The sequence below is a fragment of the Phyllobates terribilis genome, unplaced genomic scaffold, assembly GCF_046119375.1.
Source record: "Phyllobates terribilis strain yellow unplaced genomic scaffold, ASM4611937v1 Scaffold_2__4_contigs__length_985480577, whole genome shotgun sequence".
In the NCBI taxonomy this organism is placed as follows: Eukaryota; Metazoa; Chordata; class Amphibia; order Anura; family Dendrobatidae; genus Phyllobates; species Phyllobates terribilis.
Window position 1 is genome coordinate 551,340,077 of NW_027362762.1, and position 18,665 is coordinate 551,358,741.

Genomic DNA, 18,665 nt, shown 5'->3' on the forward strand with positions numbered 1-18,665 from the left:
AGAGTTCCGAAGTATTTTTAAACGTCAGTGGAAGTCCGAGAACAATGGAATAGTTACGAAGCATTTTTAAACTTCAGCAGAATTACGAGAACAATGGAAGTGTTCCGAAGCATTTTTAAACATCAACAGAATTTCCACAACAATGGAAGAGTTCCGAAGCATTTTTAAACTTCAGTGGAATTCCGAAAACAATGGAAGAGTTACAAAGCATTTTTAAACATCAGCAGAATTCCGAGAACAATGGAAGAGTTCCGAAGCATTTGTAAACGTCAGCAGAATTCCGAAAACAATGGAAGAGTTCCGAAGCATTTTTAAATGTCAGCAGAATTCTGAGAACAATGGAAGAGTTCTGAAGCATTTTTAAACTTCAGCAGAATTCTGGGAACAATGGAAGTGTTCCGAAGCATTATTAAACATCAGCGGAATTTGTAGAACAATAGAAGACTTCCAAAGCATTTTTAAACTTCAGTGAAAATTCCGAAAACAATGCAAGAGTTGCGAAGCATTTTTAAACGTCAGCAGAATTCCGAAAACAATGGAAGAGTTCCGAAGCAAATTTAAACTTTAGCAGAATTACGTGAATAATGGAAGAGTTCCGAAGCATTTTTAAACTTCAGCAGAATTCCGAGAACAATGGTAGAGTTCCGAAGCATTATTAAATGTCAGCGGAATTCTGAGAACAAAGGAAGAGTTCCCAAGCAAATTTAAACTTCAGCAGAATTACGTGAACAATGGAAGAGTTCCGAAGCATTTGTAACTTCAGCAGAATTCCGAGAACAATGGAAGAGTTCTGAAGCATTTTTAAACTTCAGCAGAATTCTGGGAACAATGGAAGTGTTCCGAAGCATTTTTAAATGTCTGCAGAATTCCGAGAACAATGGAAGAGTTACAAAGCATTATTAGACGTCAGCGGAATTCCGAGAACAATGGAAGAGTTCCGAAGAATTTTTAAACGTCAGCGAATTTTGAGAACCATTGAAGAGTTCCGAAGCATTTTTAAACTTAAGTGGAATTCGGAGAACAATGGAAGAGTTATGTAGCATTTTTAAACTTCAGAAGAATTCCAGGAACAATGGAAGTGTTCCAAAGCATTTTTAAACTTCAGCAGAATTCCGAGAACAATGGAAGAGTTCTGAAGCATTTTTAAACATCAGCAGAATTTCCACAACAATGGAAGAGTTCCGAAACATTTTTAAACTTCAGCGGAATTCCGAAAACAATGGAAGAGTTACAAAGCATTTTTAAACATCAGCAGAATTCCGAGAACAATGGAAGAGTTCCGAAGCTTTTTTAAACATAAGCATAATTCCGAGAACAATGGAAGACTTCCGAAGCATTTTTAAACATCAGCAGATTCCAAGAACAATGGAAGAGTTCTGAAGGATTTTTAAACGTCAGCGGAATTCCAAAAACAATGGAAGGGTTCCGAAGCATTTTTAAACTTCAACGGAATTCTGAGAACAATGGAAGAGTTAAGAAGCATTTTTAAACTGCAGCGGAATTCCGAGAACAATGGAATAGTTCCTTAGCATTTTTAAATGTCAGCGGAAATCCGCGAACAATGGAAGAGTTCTGAAGCATTATTAAATGTCAGCGGAATTCCAAGAACAATGGATGAGTTCCAAAGCATTTTTAAAAGTCAGCGGAATTCCAAATACAATGGAAGAGTTATAAAGCGTTTTTAAAACTACAGCGGAATTCAAAGAAAAATGAAAGAGTTCCGAAGCATTATTAAATGTCAGCGGATTTCTGAGAACAATGGAAGAGTTCCGAAGCAGTTCTAAACGTCAGCGGAATTCCGAGAACAATGGAATTGTTCCGAAGGATTTTTAAACGTCAGCGGAATTCCAAGAACAATGGAATAGTTCCGAAGCATTTTTAAACTTCAGTGGAATTCTGAGAACAATGGAAGAGTTCCGAAGCATTTTTAAACTTCAGAAGATTTCCGGGAACAATGGAAGAATTCCAAAGCATTTTTAAACTTCAGCAGAATTCCGAGAACAATGGAAGTGTTCTGAAGCATTTTAAACATCAGCAGAATTTCCAGAATAATGGAAGAGTTCCGAAGCATTTTTAAACTTCAGCGGTATTCCGAAAACAATGGAAGAGTTACAAAGCATTTTTAAACATCAGCAGAATTCCGAGAACAATGGACGAGTTCCGAAGCATTATTAAATGTCAGCGGAATTCCGAGAACAAAGGAAGAGTTCCCAAGCAAATTTAAACTTCAGCAGAATTACGTGAACAATGGAAGAGTTCTGAAGCATTTGTAAACGTCAGCAGAATTCCGAAAACAATGGAAGAGTTCCGAAGCATTTTTAAATGTCAGCAGAATTCTGAGAACAATGGAAGAGTTCTGAAGCATTTTTAAACTTCAGCAGAATTCTGGGAACAATGGAAGTGTTCCGAAGCATTATTAAACATCAGCGGAATTTGTAGACCAATAGAAGACTTCCAAAGCATTTTTAAACTTCAGTGAAAATTCCGAAAACAATGCAAGAGTTGCGAAGCATTTTTAAACGTCAGCAGAATTCCGAAAACAATGGAAGAGTTCCGAAGCAAATTTAAACTTTAGCAGAATTACGTGAATAATGGAAGAGTTCCGAAGCATTTTTAAACTTCAGCAGAATTCCGAGAACAATGGTAGAGTTCCGAAGCATTATTAAATGTCAGCGGAATTCTGAGAACAAAGGAAGAGTTCCCAAGCAAATTTAAACTTCAGCAGAATTACGTGAACAATGGAAGAGTTCCGAAGCATTTGTAACTTCAGCAGAATTCCGAGAACAATGGAAGAGTTCTGAAGCATTTTTAAACTTCAGCAGAATTCTGGGAACAATGGAAGTGTTCCGAAGCATTATTAAACATCAGCGGAATTTGTAGAACAATAGAAGACTTCCGAAGCATTTTTAAACTTCAGTGAAAATTCCGAAAACAATGCAAGAGTTGCGAAGCATTTTTAAACGTCAGCAGAATTCCGAAAACAATGGAAGAGTTCTGAAGCATTTTTAAATGTCAGCAGAATTCCGAAAATAATGGAAGAGTTCCGAAGCAAATTTAAACTTTAGCAGAATTACGTGAACAATGAAAGAGTTCCGAAGCATTTTTAAACTTCAGCAGAATTCTGAGAACAATGGTAGAGTTCCGAAGCATTTTTAAATTTCAGCGGAATTCCGAGAACAATGGATGAGTTCCGAAGCATTTTTAAATGTCAGCAGAATTCCGGGAAAAATGGAAGAATTGCGAAGCATTTTTAAACATCAGTAGAATTCAAAGAACAATGCAAGAGATCCAAAGCATTATTAAACGTCAATGGAATTCCGAGAACCATGGAAGAGTTCCGAATGATTTTTAAACATCAGCGGAATTTCGAGAACAATGGAAGAGTTCCGAAGCATTTTTAAACTTCAATTGAATTCTGAGAACAATGGAAGAGTTCCGTAGCATTTTTAAACTTCAGAAGAATACCAGGAACAATGGAGGAGTTCCAAAGCATTTTTGAACTTCAGCAGAATTCCGAGAACAATGGAAGAGTTCTGAAGCATTTTTAAACATCAGCAAAATTTCCAGAACAATGGAAGAGTTCCGAAGCATTTTTAAATTTCAGCAGAATTCCGAGAACAATTGATGATTTCCGAAGCATTTTTAAACTACAGCAGAATTCCAATAACAATGGAAGTGTTCCGAAGCATTTTTAAACGTCAACGGATTTCCTAGAACAATGGAAGAGTTCCATAGCATTATTTAACGTCAGCGGAATTCTGAGAACAATGGAAGTGTTCCGAAGCATTATTAAACATCAGAGGAATTTGAAGAACAATAAAAGACTTCCGAAGCATTTTTAAACTTCAGTGAAAATTCCGAAAACAATGCAAGAGTTGCGAAGCATTTTTAAATGGCAGCAGAATTCCGAGAACAATGGAAGAGTTCCGAAGCATTTTTAAACTTCAGTACAATTGCGAGAACAATGGAAGAGTTCCGAAGCAAATTTAAACTTTAGCAGAATTTCGTGAACAATGGAAGAGTTCCGAAGCATTTTTAAACTTTCGCAGATTTCCGAGAACAATGGATGAGTTCCGAAGCATTTTTAAACGTCAGCAGAATTCTGGGAAAAGTGGAAGAATTGCGAAGCATTTTTAAAACTTCGTCGGATTTCCGTGAACAATGGAAGTGTTCTGAAGTATTTTTAAAACGCCAGCGGAATTCCAAGAACAATGGAAGAGTTCCGAAGCATTTTTAAACGCCAGCAGAATTCTGAGAACAATGGAAGAGTTCCGAAGTATTTTTAAACGTCAGTGGAAGTCCGAGAACAATGGAATAGTTACGAAGCATTTTTAAACTTCAGCAGAATTACGAGAACAATGGAAGTGTTCCGAAGCATTTTTAAACATCAACAGAATTTCCACAACAATGGAAGAGTTCCGAAGCATTTTTAAACTTCAGTGGAATTCCGAAAACAATGGAAGAGTTACAAAGCATTTTTAAACATCAGCAGAATTCCGAGAACAATGGAAGAGTTCCGAAGCATTTTTAAACTTCAGCAGAATTGCGAGAACAATGGAAGAGTTCCGAAGCATTATTAAATGTCAGCGTAATTCCGAGAACAAAGGCAGAGTTCCGAAGCAAATTTAAACTTCAGCAGAATTACGTGAACAATGGAAGAGTTCCAAAGCATTTTTAAACTTTAGCAGAATTCCAGGAACAATGGAAGAGTTCTGAAGCATTTTTAAATTTCAGCAGAATTCTGGGAACAATGGAAGGGTTCCAAAGCATTTATAAACTTCAGCAGAATTCCGAGAACAATGGAAGAGTTCCGAAGCATTTTTAAATGTCAGCAGAATTCCTAGAACAATGAATGAACTCCGAAGCATTTTTAAATGTCAGCGGTATTTCGGGAACAATGGAAGTGTTCCGAAGCATTATTAAACATCAGCGGAATTCGAAGAACAATAGAAGAGTTCCGAGGCATTTTTAAACGTCAGCGGAATTCCGAGAACAATGGAAGAGTGCCAAAGCATTTTTAAAACTTCAGCGGAATTCCGAAAACAATGGAAGAATTCCGAAGCATTTTTAAACAACAGCAGAATTCCGAGAACAAAGGAAGAGTTCCTTAGCATTTTTAAATGTCAGCAGAATTCCGAGAACAATGGAAGAGTTCCCAAGGATTTTTAAACATCAGCGGAATTCCGAGAAGAATGGAAGAGTTCCGAAGCATTTTTAAACTCCGGCGGATTTCCGAGAACAATGGAAGTGTTCCGAAGCATTTTTAAAATTCAGCATAATTCTGAGAACAATGGAAGAGTTCCAAAGCATTTTTAAACGGCAGCGGAATTCAGAGAACAATGAAAGAGTTCCCAAGCATTATTAAATGTCAGCGGAATTCTAAGAACAATGGAAGAGTTCCGAAGCATTTTTAAACGTCAGCGGAATTCCTTGAACAATGAAAGAGATCGGAAGCATTTTTAAACTTCAAAAGAATTCCGGGAACAATGGAAGAGTTCCGAAACATTTTTAAGTGTAAGCAGAATTCCAAGAACAATGGAAGAGTTCCGAAGCATTTTTATAATTCAGCATAATTCTGAGAACAATGGAAGAGTTCCAAAGCATTTTTAAATGTCTGCAGAATTCCGAGAACAATGGAAGAGTTCCGAAGCATTATTAAACGTCAGCGGAATTCCGAGAACAATGGAAGAGTTCCGAAGAATTTTTAAATGTCAGCGAATTTTGAGAACCATTGAAGAGTTCCGAAGCATTTTTAAACTTAAGTGGAATTCGGAGAACAATGGAAGAGTTATGTAGCATTTTTAAACTTCAGAAGAATTCCAGGAACAATGGAAGAGTTCCAAAGCATTTTTAAACTTCAGCAGAATTCCGAGAACAATGGAAGAGTTCTGAAGCATTTTTAAACATAATCAGAATTTCCAGAACAATGGAAGTGTTCCGAAGCATTTTTAAAATTCAGCAGAATTCCTAAAACAATACAAGAGTTGCAAAGCATTTTTAAACGTCAGCAGAATTCCGAGAACAATGGAAGAGTTCCGAAGCATTTTTAAACTTCAGTGGAATTCTGAGAACAATGGAAGAGTTCCGTAGCATTTTTAAACTTCAGAAGAATTCCAGGAACAATGGAAGAGTTCCATAGCATTTTTAAACTTCAGAAGATTTCCAGGAACAATGGAAGAGTTACGAAGCATTTTTAAACTTCGGCGGATTTCCGAGAACAATGGAAGTGTTCCGAAGTATTTTTAAACGCCAGCGGAATTCCGAGAACAATGAAAGAGTTCCGTAGCCTTTTTAAACTTTAGAGGAATTCCGAGAACAATGGAATAGTTCCGAAGGATTTTTAAACGTCTGAGAAATTCCGAGAACAATGGAATAGTTCCGAAGCATTTTTAAACTTCAGAAGAATTCCGGGAATAATGGAAGAGTTCCAAAGCATTTTTAAACTTCATCAGAATTCCGAGAACAATGGAAGAGTTCCGAAGCATTTTTAAACATCAGCAGAATTTCCACAACAATGGAAGAGTTCCGAAACATTTTTAAACTTCAGCGAAATTCCGAAAACAATGGAAGAGTTACAAAGCATTTTTAAACATCAGCAGAATTCCGAGAACAATGGAAGAGTTCCGAAGCTTTTTTAAACATAAGCATAATTCCGAGAACAATGGAAGACTTCCGAAGCATTTTTAAACATCAGCAGATTCCAAGAACAATGGAAGAGTTCTGAAGGATTTTTAAACGTCAGCGGAATTCCGAAAACAATGGAAGAGTTCCGAAGCATTTTTAAACGTCAGCGTAATTCCAAGAACAATGGAATTGTTCCGAAGGATTTTTAAACGTCAGCGGAATTCCAAGAACAATGGAATAGTTCCGAAGCATTTTTAAACTTCAGTGGAATTCTGAGAACAATGGAAGAGTTCCGAAGCATTTTTAAACTTCAGAAGATTTCCGGGAACAATGGAAGAATTCCAAAGCATTTTTAAACTTCAGCAGAATTCCGAGAACAATGGAAGTGTTCCGAAGCATTTTTAAACATCAGCAGAATTTCCAGAATAATGGAAGAGTTCCGTAGCATTTTTAAACTTTAGAAGAATTCCAGGAACAATGGAAGAGTTCCATAGCATTTTTAAACTTCAGAAGATTTCCAGGAACAATGGAAGAGTTCCGAAGCATTTTTAAACTTCGGCGGATTTCCGAGAACAATGGAAGTGTTCCGAAGTATTTTTAAACGCCAGCGGAATTCCGAGAACAATGCAAGAGTTCCGAAGCATTTTTAAACTTTAGAGGAATTCCGAGAACAATGGAATAGTTCCGAAGGATTTTTAAACGTCTGAGAAATTCCGAGAACAATGGAATAGTTCCGAAGCATTTTTAAACTTCAGAAGAATTCCAGGAACAATGGAAGAGTTCCAAAGCATTTTTAAACTTCAGCAGAATTCCGAGAACAATGGAAGAGTTCTGAAGCATTTTTAAACATCAGCAGAATTTCCAGAACAATGGAAGAGTTCCGAAGCATTTTTAAAATTCAGCAGAATTCCTAAAACAATACAAGAGTTGCAAAGCATTTTTAAACGTCAGCAGAATTCCGAGAACAATGGAAGAGTTCCGAAGCATTTTTAAACTTCAGTGGAATTCTGAGAACAATGGAAGAGTTCTGTAGCATTTTTAAACTTCAGAAGAATTCCAGGAACAATGGAAGAGTTCCATAGCATTTTTAAACTTCAGAAGATTTCCAGGAACAATGGAAGAGTTACGAAGCATTTTTAAACTTCGGCGGATTTCCGAGAACAATGGAAGTGTTCCGAAGTATTTTTAAACGCCAGCGGAATTCCGAGAACAATGGAAGAGTTCCGAAGCATTTTTAAACTTTAGAGGAATTCCGAGAACAATGGAATAGTTCCGAAGGATTTTTAAACGTCTGAGAAATTCCGAGAACAATGGAATAGTTCCGAAGCATTTTTAAACTTCAGAAGAATTCCCGGAATAATGGAAGAGTTCCAAAGCATTTTTAAACTTCATAAGAATTCCGAGAACAATGGAAGAGTTCCGAAGCATTTGTAACTTCAGCAGAATTCCGAGAACAATGGAAGAGTTCTGAAGCATTTTTAAACTTCAGCAGAATTCTGGGAACAATGGAAGTGTTCCGAAGCATTATTAAACATCAGCGGAATTTGTAGAACAATAGAAGACTTCCGAAGCATTTTTAAACTTCAGTGAAAATTCCGAAAACAATGCAAGAGTTGCGAAGCATTTTTAAACGTCAGCAGAATTCCGAAAACAATGGAAGAGTTCTGAAGCATTTTTAAATGTCAGCAGAATTCCGAAAATAATGGAAGAGTTCCGAAGCAAATTTAAACTTTAGCAGAATTACGTGAACAATGAAAGAGTTCCGAAGCATTTTTAAATTTCAGCAGAATTCCGAGAACAATGGAAGAGTTCCGAAGCATTTTTAAACTTCAGTGGAATTCTGAGAACAATGGAAGAGTTCCGTAGCATTTTTAAACTTCAGAAGAATTCCAGGAACAATGGAAGAGTTCCATAGCATTTTTAAACTTCAGAAGATTTCCAGGAACAATGGAAGAGTTACGAAGCATTTTTAAACTTCGGCGGATTTCCGAGAACAATGGAAGTGTTCCGAAGAATTTTAAAACGCCAGCGGTATTCCGAGAACAATGGAAGAGTTCCGAAGCCTTTTTAAACTTTAGAGGAATTCCGAGAACAATGGAATAGTTCCGAAGGATTTTTAAACGTCTGAGAAATTCCGAGAACAATGGAATAGTTCCGAAGCATTTTTAAACTTCAGAAGAATTCCGGGAATAATGGAAGAGTTCCAAAGCATTTTTAAACTTCATCAGAATTCCGAGAACAATGGAAGAGTTCCGAAGCATTTTTAAACATCAGCAGAATTTCCACAACAATGGAAGAGTTCCGAAACATTTTTAAACTTCAGCGAAATTCCGAAAACAATGGAAGAGTTACAAAGCATTTTTAAACATCAGCAGAATTCCGAGAACAATGGAAGAGTTCCGAAGCTTTTTTAAACATAAGCATAATTCCGAGAACAATGGAAGACTTCCGAAGCATTTTTAAACATCAGCAGATTCCAAGAACAATGGAAGAGTTCTGAAGGATTTTTAAACGTCAGCGGAATTCCGAAAACAATGGAAGAGTTCCGAAGCATTTTTAAACGTCAGCGTAATTCCAAGAACAATGGAATTGTTCCGAAGGATTTTTAAACGTCAGCGGAATTCCAAGAACAATGGAATAGTTCCGAAGCATTTTTAAACTTCAGTGGAATTCTGAGAACAATGGAAGAGTTCCGAAGCATTTTTAAACTTCAGAAGATTTCCGGGAACAATGGAAGAATTCCAAAGCATTTTTAAACTTCAGCAGAATTCCGAGAACAATGGAAGTGTTCCGAAGCATTTTTAAACATCAGCAGAATTTCCAGAATAATGGAAGAGTTCCGTAGCATTTTTAAACTTTAGAAGAATTCCAGGAACAATGGAAGAGTTCCATAGCATTTTTAAACTTCAGAAGATTTCCAGGAACAATGGAAGAGTTCCGAAGCATTTTTAAACTTCGGCGGATTTCCGAGAACAATGGAAGTGTTCCGAAGTATTTTTAAACGCCAGCGGAATTCCGAGAACAATGCAAGAGTTCCGAAGCATTTTTAAACTTTAGAGGAATTCCGAGAACAATGGAATAGTTCCGAAGGATTTTTAAACGTCTGAGAAATTCCGAGAACAATGGAATAGTTCCGAAGCATTTTTAAACTTCAGAAGAATTCCAGGAACAATGGAAGAGTTCCAAAGCATTTTTAAACTTCAGCAGAATTCCGAGAACAATGGAAGAGTTCTGAAGCATTTTTAAACATCAGCAGAATTTCCAGAACAATGGAAGAGTTCCGAAGCATTTTTAAAATTCAGCAGAATTCCTAAAACAATACAAGAGTTGCAAAGCATTTTTAAACGTCAGCAGAATTCCGAGAACAATGGAAGAGTTCCGAAGCATTTTTAAACTTCAGTGGAATTCTGAGAACAATGGAAGAGTTCTGTAGCATTTTTAAACTTCAGAAGAATTCCAGGAACAATGGAAGAGTTCCATAGCATTTTTAAACTTCAGAAGATTTCCAGGAACAATGGAAGAGTTACGAAGCATTTTTAAACTTCGGCGGATTTCCGAGAACAATGGAAGTGTTCCGAAGTATTTTTAAACGCCAGCGGAATTCCGAGAACAATGGAAGAGTTCCGAAGCATTTTTAAACTTTAGAGGAATTCCGAGAACAATGGAATAGTTCCGAAGGATTTTTAAATGTCTGAGAAATTCCGAGAACAATGGAATAGTTCCGAAGCATTTTTAAACTTCAGAAGAATTCCCGGAATAATGGAAGAGTTCCAAAGCATTTTTAAACTTCATAAGAATTCCGAGAACAATGGAAGAGTTCCGAAGCATTTGTAACTTCAGCAGAATTCCGAGAACAATGGAAGAGTTCTGAAGCATTTTTAAACTTCAGCAGAATTCTGGGAACAATGGAAGTGTTCCGAAGCATTATTAAACATCAGCGGAATTTGTAGAACAATAGAAGACTTCCGAAGCATTTTTAAACTTCAGTGAAAATTCCGAAAACAATGCAAGAGTTGCGAAGCATTTTTAAACGTCAGCAGAATTCCGAAAACAATGGAAGAGTTCTGAAGCATTTTTAAATGTCAGCAGAATTCCGAAAATAATGGAAGAGTTCCGAAGCAAATTTAAACTTTAGCAGAATTACGTGAACAATGAAAGAGTTCCGAAGCATTTTTAAACTTCAGCAGAATTCTGAGAACAATGGTAGAGTTCCGAAGCATTTTTAAATTTCAGCGGAATTCCGAGAACAATGGATGAGTTCCGAAGCATTTTTAAATGTCAGCAGAATTCCGGGAAAAATGGAAGAATTGCGAAGCATTTTTAAACATCAGTAGAATTCAAAGAACAATGCAAGAGATCCAAAGCATTATTAAACGTCAGTGGAATTCCGAGAACCATGGAAGAGTTCCGAATGATTTTTAAACATCAGCGGAATTTCGAGAACAATGGAAGAGTTCCGAAGCATTTTTAAACTTCAATTGAATTCTGAGAACAATGGAAGAGTTCCGTAGCATTTTTAAACTTCAGAAGAATACCAGGAACAATGGAGGAGTTCCAAAGCATTTTTGAACTTCAGCAGAATTCCGAGAACAATGGAAGAGTTCTGAAGCATTTTTAAACATCAGCAAAATTTCCAGAACAATGGAAGAGTTCCGAAGCATTTTTAAATTTCAGCAGAATTCCGAGAACAATTGATGAGTTCCGAAGCATTTTTAAACTACAGCAGAATTCCAATAACAATGGAAGTGTTCCGAAGCATTTTTAAACGTCAACGGATTTCCTAGAACAATGGAAGAGTTCCATAGCATTATTTAACGTCAGCGGAATTCTGAGAACAATGGAAGTGTTCCGAAGCATTATTAAACATCAGAGGAATTTGTAGAACAATAAAAGACTTCCGAAGCATTTTTAAACTTCAGTGAAAATTCCGAAAACAATGCAAGAGTTGCGAAGCATTTTTAAATGGCAGCAGAATTCCGAGAACAATGGAAGAGTTCCGAAGCATTTTTAAACTTCAGTACAATTGCGAGAACAATGGAAGAGTTCCGAAGCAAATTTAAACTTTAGCAGAATTTCGTGAACAATGGAAGAGTTCCGAAGCATTTTTAAACTTTCGCAGATTTCCGAGAACAATGGATGAGTTCCGAAGCATTTTTAAACGTCAGCAGAATTCTGGGAAAAGTGGAAGAATTGCGAAGCATTTTTAAAACTTCGTCGGATTTCCGTGAACAATGGAAGTGTTCTGAAGTATTTTTAAAACGCCAGCGGAATTCCAAGAACAATGGAAGAGTTCCGAAGCATTTTTAAACGCCAGCAGAATTCTGAGAACAATGGAAGAGTTCCGAAGTATTTTTAAACGTCAGTGGAAGTCCGAGAACAATGGAATAGTTACGAAGCATTTTTAAACTTCAGCAGAATTACGAGAACAATGGAAGTGTTCCGAAGCATTTTTAAACATCAACAGAATTTCCACAACAATGGAAGAGTTCCGAAGCATTTTTAAACTTCAGTGGAATTCCGAAAACAATGGAAGAGTTACAAAGCATTTTTAAACATCAGCAGAATTCCGAGAACAATGGAAGAGTTCCGAAGCATTTTTAAACTTCAGCAGAATTGCGAGAACAATGGAAGAGTTCCGAAGCATTATTAAATGTCAGCGTAATTCCGAGAACAAAGGCAGAGTTCCGAAGCAAATTTAAACTTCAGCAGAATTACGTGAACAATGGAAGAGTTCCAAAGCATTTTTAAACTTTAGCAGAATTCCAGGAACAATGGAAGAGTTCTGAAGCATTTTTAAATTTCAGCAGAATTCTGGGAACAATGGAAGGGTTCCAAAGCATTTATAAACTTCAGCAGAATTCCGAGAACAATGGAAGAGTTCCGAAGCATTTTTAAATGTCAGCAGAATTCCTAGAACAATGAATGAACTCCGAAGCATTTTTAAATGTCAGCGGTATTTCGGGAACAATGGAAGTGTTCCGAAGCATTATTAAACATCAGCGGAATTCGAAGAACAATAGAAGAGTTCCGAGGCATTTTTAAACGTCAGCGGAATTCCGAGAACAATGGAAGAGTGCCAAAGCATTTTTAAAACTTCAGCGGAATTCCGAAAACAATGGAAGAATTCCGAAGCATTTTTAAACAACAGCAGAATTCCGAGAACAAAGGAAGAGTTCCTTAGCATTTTTAAATGTCAGCAGAATTCCGAGAACAATGGAAGAGTTCCCAAGGATTTTTAAACATCAGCGGAATTCCGAGAAGAATGGAAGAGTTCCGAAGCATTTTTAAACTCCGGCGGATTTCCGAGAACAATGGAAGTGTTCCGAAGCATTTTTAAAATTCAGCATAATTCTGAGAACAATGGAAGAGTTCCAAAGCATTTTTAAATGGCAGCGGAATTCAGAGAACAATGAAAGAGTTCCCAAGCATTATTAAATGTCAGCGGAATTCTAAGAACAATGGAAGAGTTCCGAAGCATTTTTAAACGTCAGCGGAATTCCTTGAACAATGAAAGAGATCGGAAGCATTTTTAAACTTCAAAAGAATTCCGGGAACAATGGAAGAGTTCCGAAACATTTTTAAGTGTAAGCAGAATTCCAAGAACAATGGAAGAGTTCCGAAGCATTTTTATAATTCAGCATAATTCTGAGAACAATGGAAGAGTTCCAAAGCATTTTTAAATGTCTGCAGAATTCCGAGAACAATGGAAGAGTTCCGAAGCTTTATTAAACGTCAGCGGAATTCCGAGAACAATGGAAGAGTTCCGAAGAATTTTTAAATGTCAGCGAATTTTGAGAACCATTGAAGAGTTCCGAAGCATTTTTAAACTTAAGTGGAATTCGGAGAACAATGGAAGAGTTATGTAGCTTTTTTAAACTTCAGAAGAATTCCAGGAACAATGGAAGAGTTCCAAAGCATTTTTAAACTTCAGCAGAATTCCGAGAACAATGGAAGAGTTCTGAAGCATTTTTAAACATAATCAGAATTTCCAGAACAATGGAAGTGTTCCGAAGCATTTTTAAAATTCAGCAGAATTCCTAAAACAATACAAGAGTTGCAAAGCATTTTTAAACGTCAGCAGAATTCCGAGAACAATGGAAGAGTTCCGAAGCATTTTTAAACTTCAGTGGAATTCTGAGAACAATGGAAGAGTTCCGTAGCATTTTTAAACTTCAGAAGAATTCCAGGAACAATGGAAGAGTTCCATAGCATTTTTAAACTTCAGAAGATTTCCAGGAACAATGGAAGAGTTACGAAGCATTTTTAAACTTCGGCGGATTTCCGAGAACAATGGAAGTGTTCCGAAGTATTTTTAAACGCCAGCGGAATTCCGAGAACAATGGAAGAGTTCCGAAGCCTTTTTAAACTTTAGAGGAATTCCGAGAACAATGGAATAGTTCCGAAGGATTTTTAAACGTCTGAGAAATTCCGAGAACAATGGAATAGTTCCGAAGCATTTTTAAACTTCAGAAGAATTCCGGGAATAATGGAAGAGTTCCAAAGCATTTTTAAACTTCATCAGAATTCCGAGAACAATGGAAGAGTTCCGAAGCATTTTTAAACATCAGCAGAATTTCCACAACAATGGAAGAGTTCCGAAACATTTTTAAACTTCAGCGAAATTCCGAGAACAATGGAAGAGTTCCGAAGCATTTTTAAACATCAGCAGAATTTCCACAACAATGGAAGAGTTCCGAAACATTTTTAAACTTCAGCGAAATTCCGAAAACAATGGAAGAGTTACAAAGCATTTTTAAACATCAGCAGAATTCCGAGAACAATGGAAGAGTTCCGAAGCTTTTTTAAACATAAGCATAATTCCGAGAACAATGGAAGACTTCCGAAGCATTTTTAAACATCAGCAGATTCCAAGAACAATGGAAGAGTTCTGAAGGATTTTTAAACGTCAGCGGAATTCCGAAAACAATGGAAGAGTTCCGAAGCATTTTTAAACGTCAGCGTAATTCCAAGAACAATGGAATTGTTCCGAAGGATTTTTAAACGTCAGCGGAATTCCAAGAACAATGGAATAGTTCCGAAGCATTTTTAAACTTCAGTGGAATTCTGAGAACAATGGAAGAGTTCCGAAGCATTTTTAAACTTCAGAAGATTTCCGGGAACAATGGAAGAATTCCAAAGCATTTTTAAACTTCAGCAGAATTCCGAGAACAATGGAAGTGTTCCGAAGCATTTTTAAACATCAGCAGAATTTCCAGAATAATGGAAGAGTTCCGTAGCATTTTTAAACTTTAGAAGAATTCCAGGAACAATGGAAGAGTTCCATAGCATTTTTAAACTTCAGAAGATTTCCAGGAACAATGGAAGAGTTCCGAAGCATTTTTAAACTTCGGCGGATTTCCGAGAACAATGGAAGTGTTCCGAAGTATTTTTAAACGCCAGCGGAATTCCGAGAACAATGCAAGAGTTCCGAAGCATTTTTAAACTTTAGAGGAATTCCGAGAACAATGGAATAGTTCCGAAGGATTTTTAAACGTCTGAGAAATTCCGAGAACAATGGAATAGTTCCGAAGCATTTTTAAACTTCAGAAGAATTCCAGGAACAATGGAAGAGTTCCAAAGCATTTTTAAACTTCAGCAGAATTCCGAGAACAATGGAAGAGTTCTGAAGCATTTTTAAACATCAGCAGAATTTCCAGAACAATGGAAGAGTTCCGAAGCATTTTTAAAATTCAGCAGAATTCCTAAAACAATACAAGAGTTGCAAAGCATTTTTAAACGTCAGCAGAATTCCGAGAACAATGGAAGAGTTCCGAAGCATTTTTAAACTTCAGTGGAATTCTGAGAACAATGGAAGAGTTCTGTAGCATTTTTAAACTTCAGAAGAATTCCAGGAACAATGGAAGAGTTCCATAGCATTTTTAAACTTCAGAAGATTTCCAGGAACAATGGAAGAGTTACGAAGCATTTTTAAACTTCGGCGGATTTCCGAGAACAATGGAAGTGTTCCGAAGTATTTTTAAACGCCAGCGGAATTCCGAGAACAATGGAAGAGTTCCGAAGCATTTTTAAACTTTAGAGGAATTCCGAGAACAATGGAATAGTTCCGAAGGATTTTTAAACGTCTGAGAAATTCCGAGAACAATGGAATAGTTCCGAAGCATTTTTAAACTTCAGAAGAATTCCCGGAATAATGGAAGAGTTCCAAAGCATTTTTAAACTTCATCAGAATTCCGAGAACAATGGAAGAGTTCCGAAGCATTTGTAACTTCAGCAGAATTCCGAGAACAATGGAAGGGTTCTGAAGCATTTTTAAACTTCAGCAGAATTCTGGGAACAATGGAAGTGTTCCGAAGCATTATTAAACATCAGCGGAATTTGTAGAACATTAGAAGACTTCCGAAGCATTTTTAAACTTCAGTGAAAATTCCGAAAACAATGCAAGAGTTGCGAAGCATTTTTAAACGTCAGCAGAATTCCGAAAACAATGGAAGAGTTCTGAAGCATTTTTAAATGTCAGCAGAATTCCGAAAATAATGGAAGAGTTCCGAAGCAAATTTAAACTTTAGCAGAATTACGTGAACAATGAAAGAGTTCCGAAGCATTTTTAAACTTCAGCAGAATTCTGAGAACAATGGTAGAGTTCCGAAGCATTTTTAAATTTCAGCGGAATTCCGAGAACAATGGATGAGTTCCGAAGCATTTTTAAATGTCAGCAGAATTCCGGGAAAAATGGAAGAATTGCGAAGCATTTTTAAACATCAGTAGAATTCAAAGAACAATGCAAGAGATCCAAAGCATTATTAAACGTCAGTGGAATTCCGAGAACCATGGAAGAGTTCCGAATGATTTTTAAACATCAGCGGAATTTCGAGAACAATGGAAGAGTTCCGAAGCATTTTTAAACTTCAATTGAATTCTGAGAACAATGGAAGAGTTCCGTAGCATTTTTAAACTTCAGAAGAATACCAGGAACAATGGAGGAGTTCCAAAGCATTTTTGAACTTCAGCAGAATTCCGAGAACAATGGAAGAGTTCTGAAGCATTTTTAAACATCAGCAAAATTTCCAGAACAATGGAAGAGTTCCGAAGCATTTTTAAATTTCAGCAGAATTCCGAGAACAATTGATGAGTTCCGAAGCATTTTTAAACTACAGCAGAATTCCAATAACAATGGAAGTGTTCCGAAGCATTTTTAAACGTCAACGGATTTCCTAGAACAATGGAAGAGTTCCATAGCATTATTTAACGTCAGCGGAATTCTGAGAACAATGGAAGTGTTCCGAAGCATTATTAAACATCAGAGGAATTTGTAGAACAATAAAAGACTTCCGAAGCATTTTTAAACTTCAGTGAAAATTCCGAAAACAATGCAAGAGTTGCGAAGCATTTTTAAATGGCAGCAGAATTCCGAGAACAATGGAAGAGTTCCGAAGCATTTTTAAACTTCAGTACAATTGCGAGAACAATGGAAGAGTTCCGAAGCAAATTTAAACTTTAGCAGAATTTCGTGAACAATGGAAGAGTTCCGAAGCATTTTTAAACTTTCGCAGATTTCCGAGAACAATGGATGAGTTCCGAAGCATTTTTAAACGTCAGCAGAATTCTGGGAAAAGTGGAAGAATTGCGAAGCATTTTTAAAACTTCGTCGGATTTCCGTGAACAATGGAAGTGTTCTGAAGTATTTTTAAAACGCCAGCGGAATTCCAAGAACAATGGAAGAGTTCCGAAGCATTTTTAAACGCCAGCAGAATTCTGAGAACAATGGAAGAGTTCCGAAGTATTTTTAAACGTCAGTGGAAGTCCGAGAACAATGGAATAGTTACGAAGCATTTTTAAACTTCAGCAGAATTACGAGAACAATGGAAGTGTTCCGAAGCATTTTTAAACATCAACAGAATTTCCACAACAATGGAAGAGTTCCGAAGCATTTTTAAACTTCAGTGGAATTCCGAAAACAATGGAAGAGTTACAAAGCATTTTTAAACATCAGCAGAATTCCGAGAACAATGGAAGAGTTCCGAAGCATTTTTAAACTTCAGCAGAATTGCGAGAACAATGGAAGAGTTCCGAAGCAAATTTAAACTTCAGCAGAATTACGTGAACAATGGAAGAGTTCCAAAGCATTTTTAAACTTTAGCAGAATTCCAGGAACAATGGAAGAGTTCTGAAGCATTTTTAAATTTCAGCAGAATTCTGGGAACAATGGAAGGGTTCCAAAGCATTTATAAACTTCAGCAGAATTCCGAGAACAATGGAAGAGTTCCGAAGCATTTTTAAATGTCAGCAGAATTCCTAGAACAATGAATGAACTCCGAAGCATTTTTAAATGTCAGCGGTATTTCGGGAACAATGGAAGTGTTCCGAAGCATTATTAAACATCAGCGGAATTCGAAGAACAATAGAAGAGTTCCGAGGCATTTTTAAACGTCAGCGGAATTCCGAGAACAATGGAAGAGTGCCAAAGCATTTTTAAAACTTCAGCGGAATTCCGAAAACAATGGAAGAATTCCGAAGCATTTTTAAACAACAGCAGAATTCCGAGAACAAAGGAAGAGTTCCTTAGCATTTTTAAATGTCAGCAGAATTCCGAGAACAATGGAAGAGTTCCCAAGGATTTTTAAACATCAGCGGAATTCCGAGAAGAATGGAAGAGTTCCGAAGCATTTTTAAACTCCGGCGGATTTCCGAGAACAATGGAAGTGTTCCGAAGCATTTTTAAAATTCAGCATAATTCTGAGAACAATGGAAGAGTTCCAAAGCATTTTTAAACGGCAGCGGAATTCAGAGAACAATGAAAGAGTTCCCAAGCATTATTAAATGTCAGCGGAATTCTAAGAACAATGGAAGAGTTCCGAAGCATTTTTAAACGTCAGCGGAATTCCTTGAACAATGAAAGAGATCGGAAGCATTTTTAAACTTCAAAAGAATTCCGGGAACAATGGAAGAGTTCCGAAACATTTTTAAGTGTAAGCAGAATTCCAAGAACAATGGAAGAGTTCCGAAGCATTTTTATAATTCAGCATAATTCTGAGAACAATGGAAGAGTTCCAAAGCATTTTTAAATGTCTGCAGAATTCCGA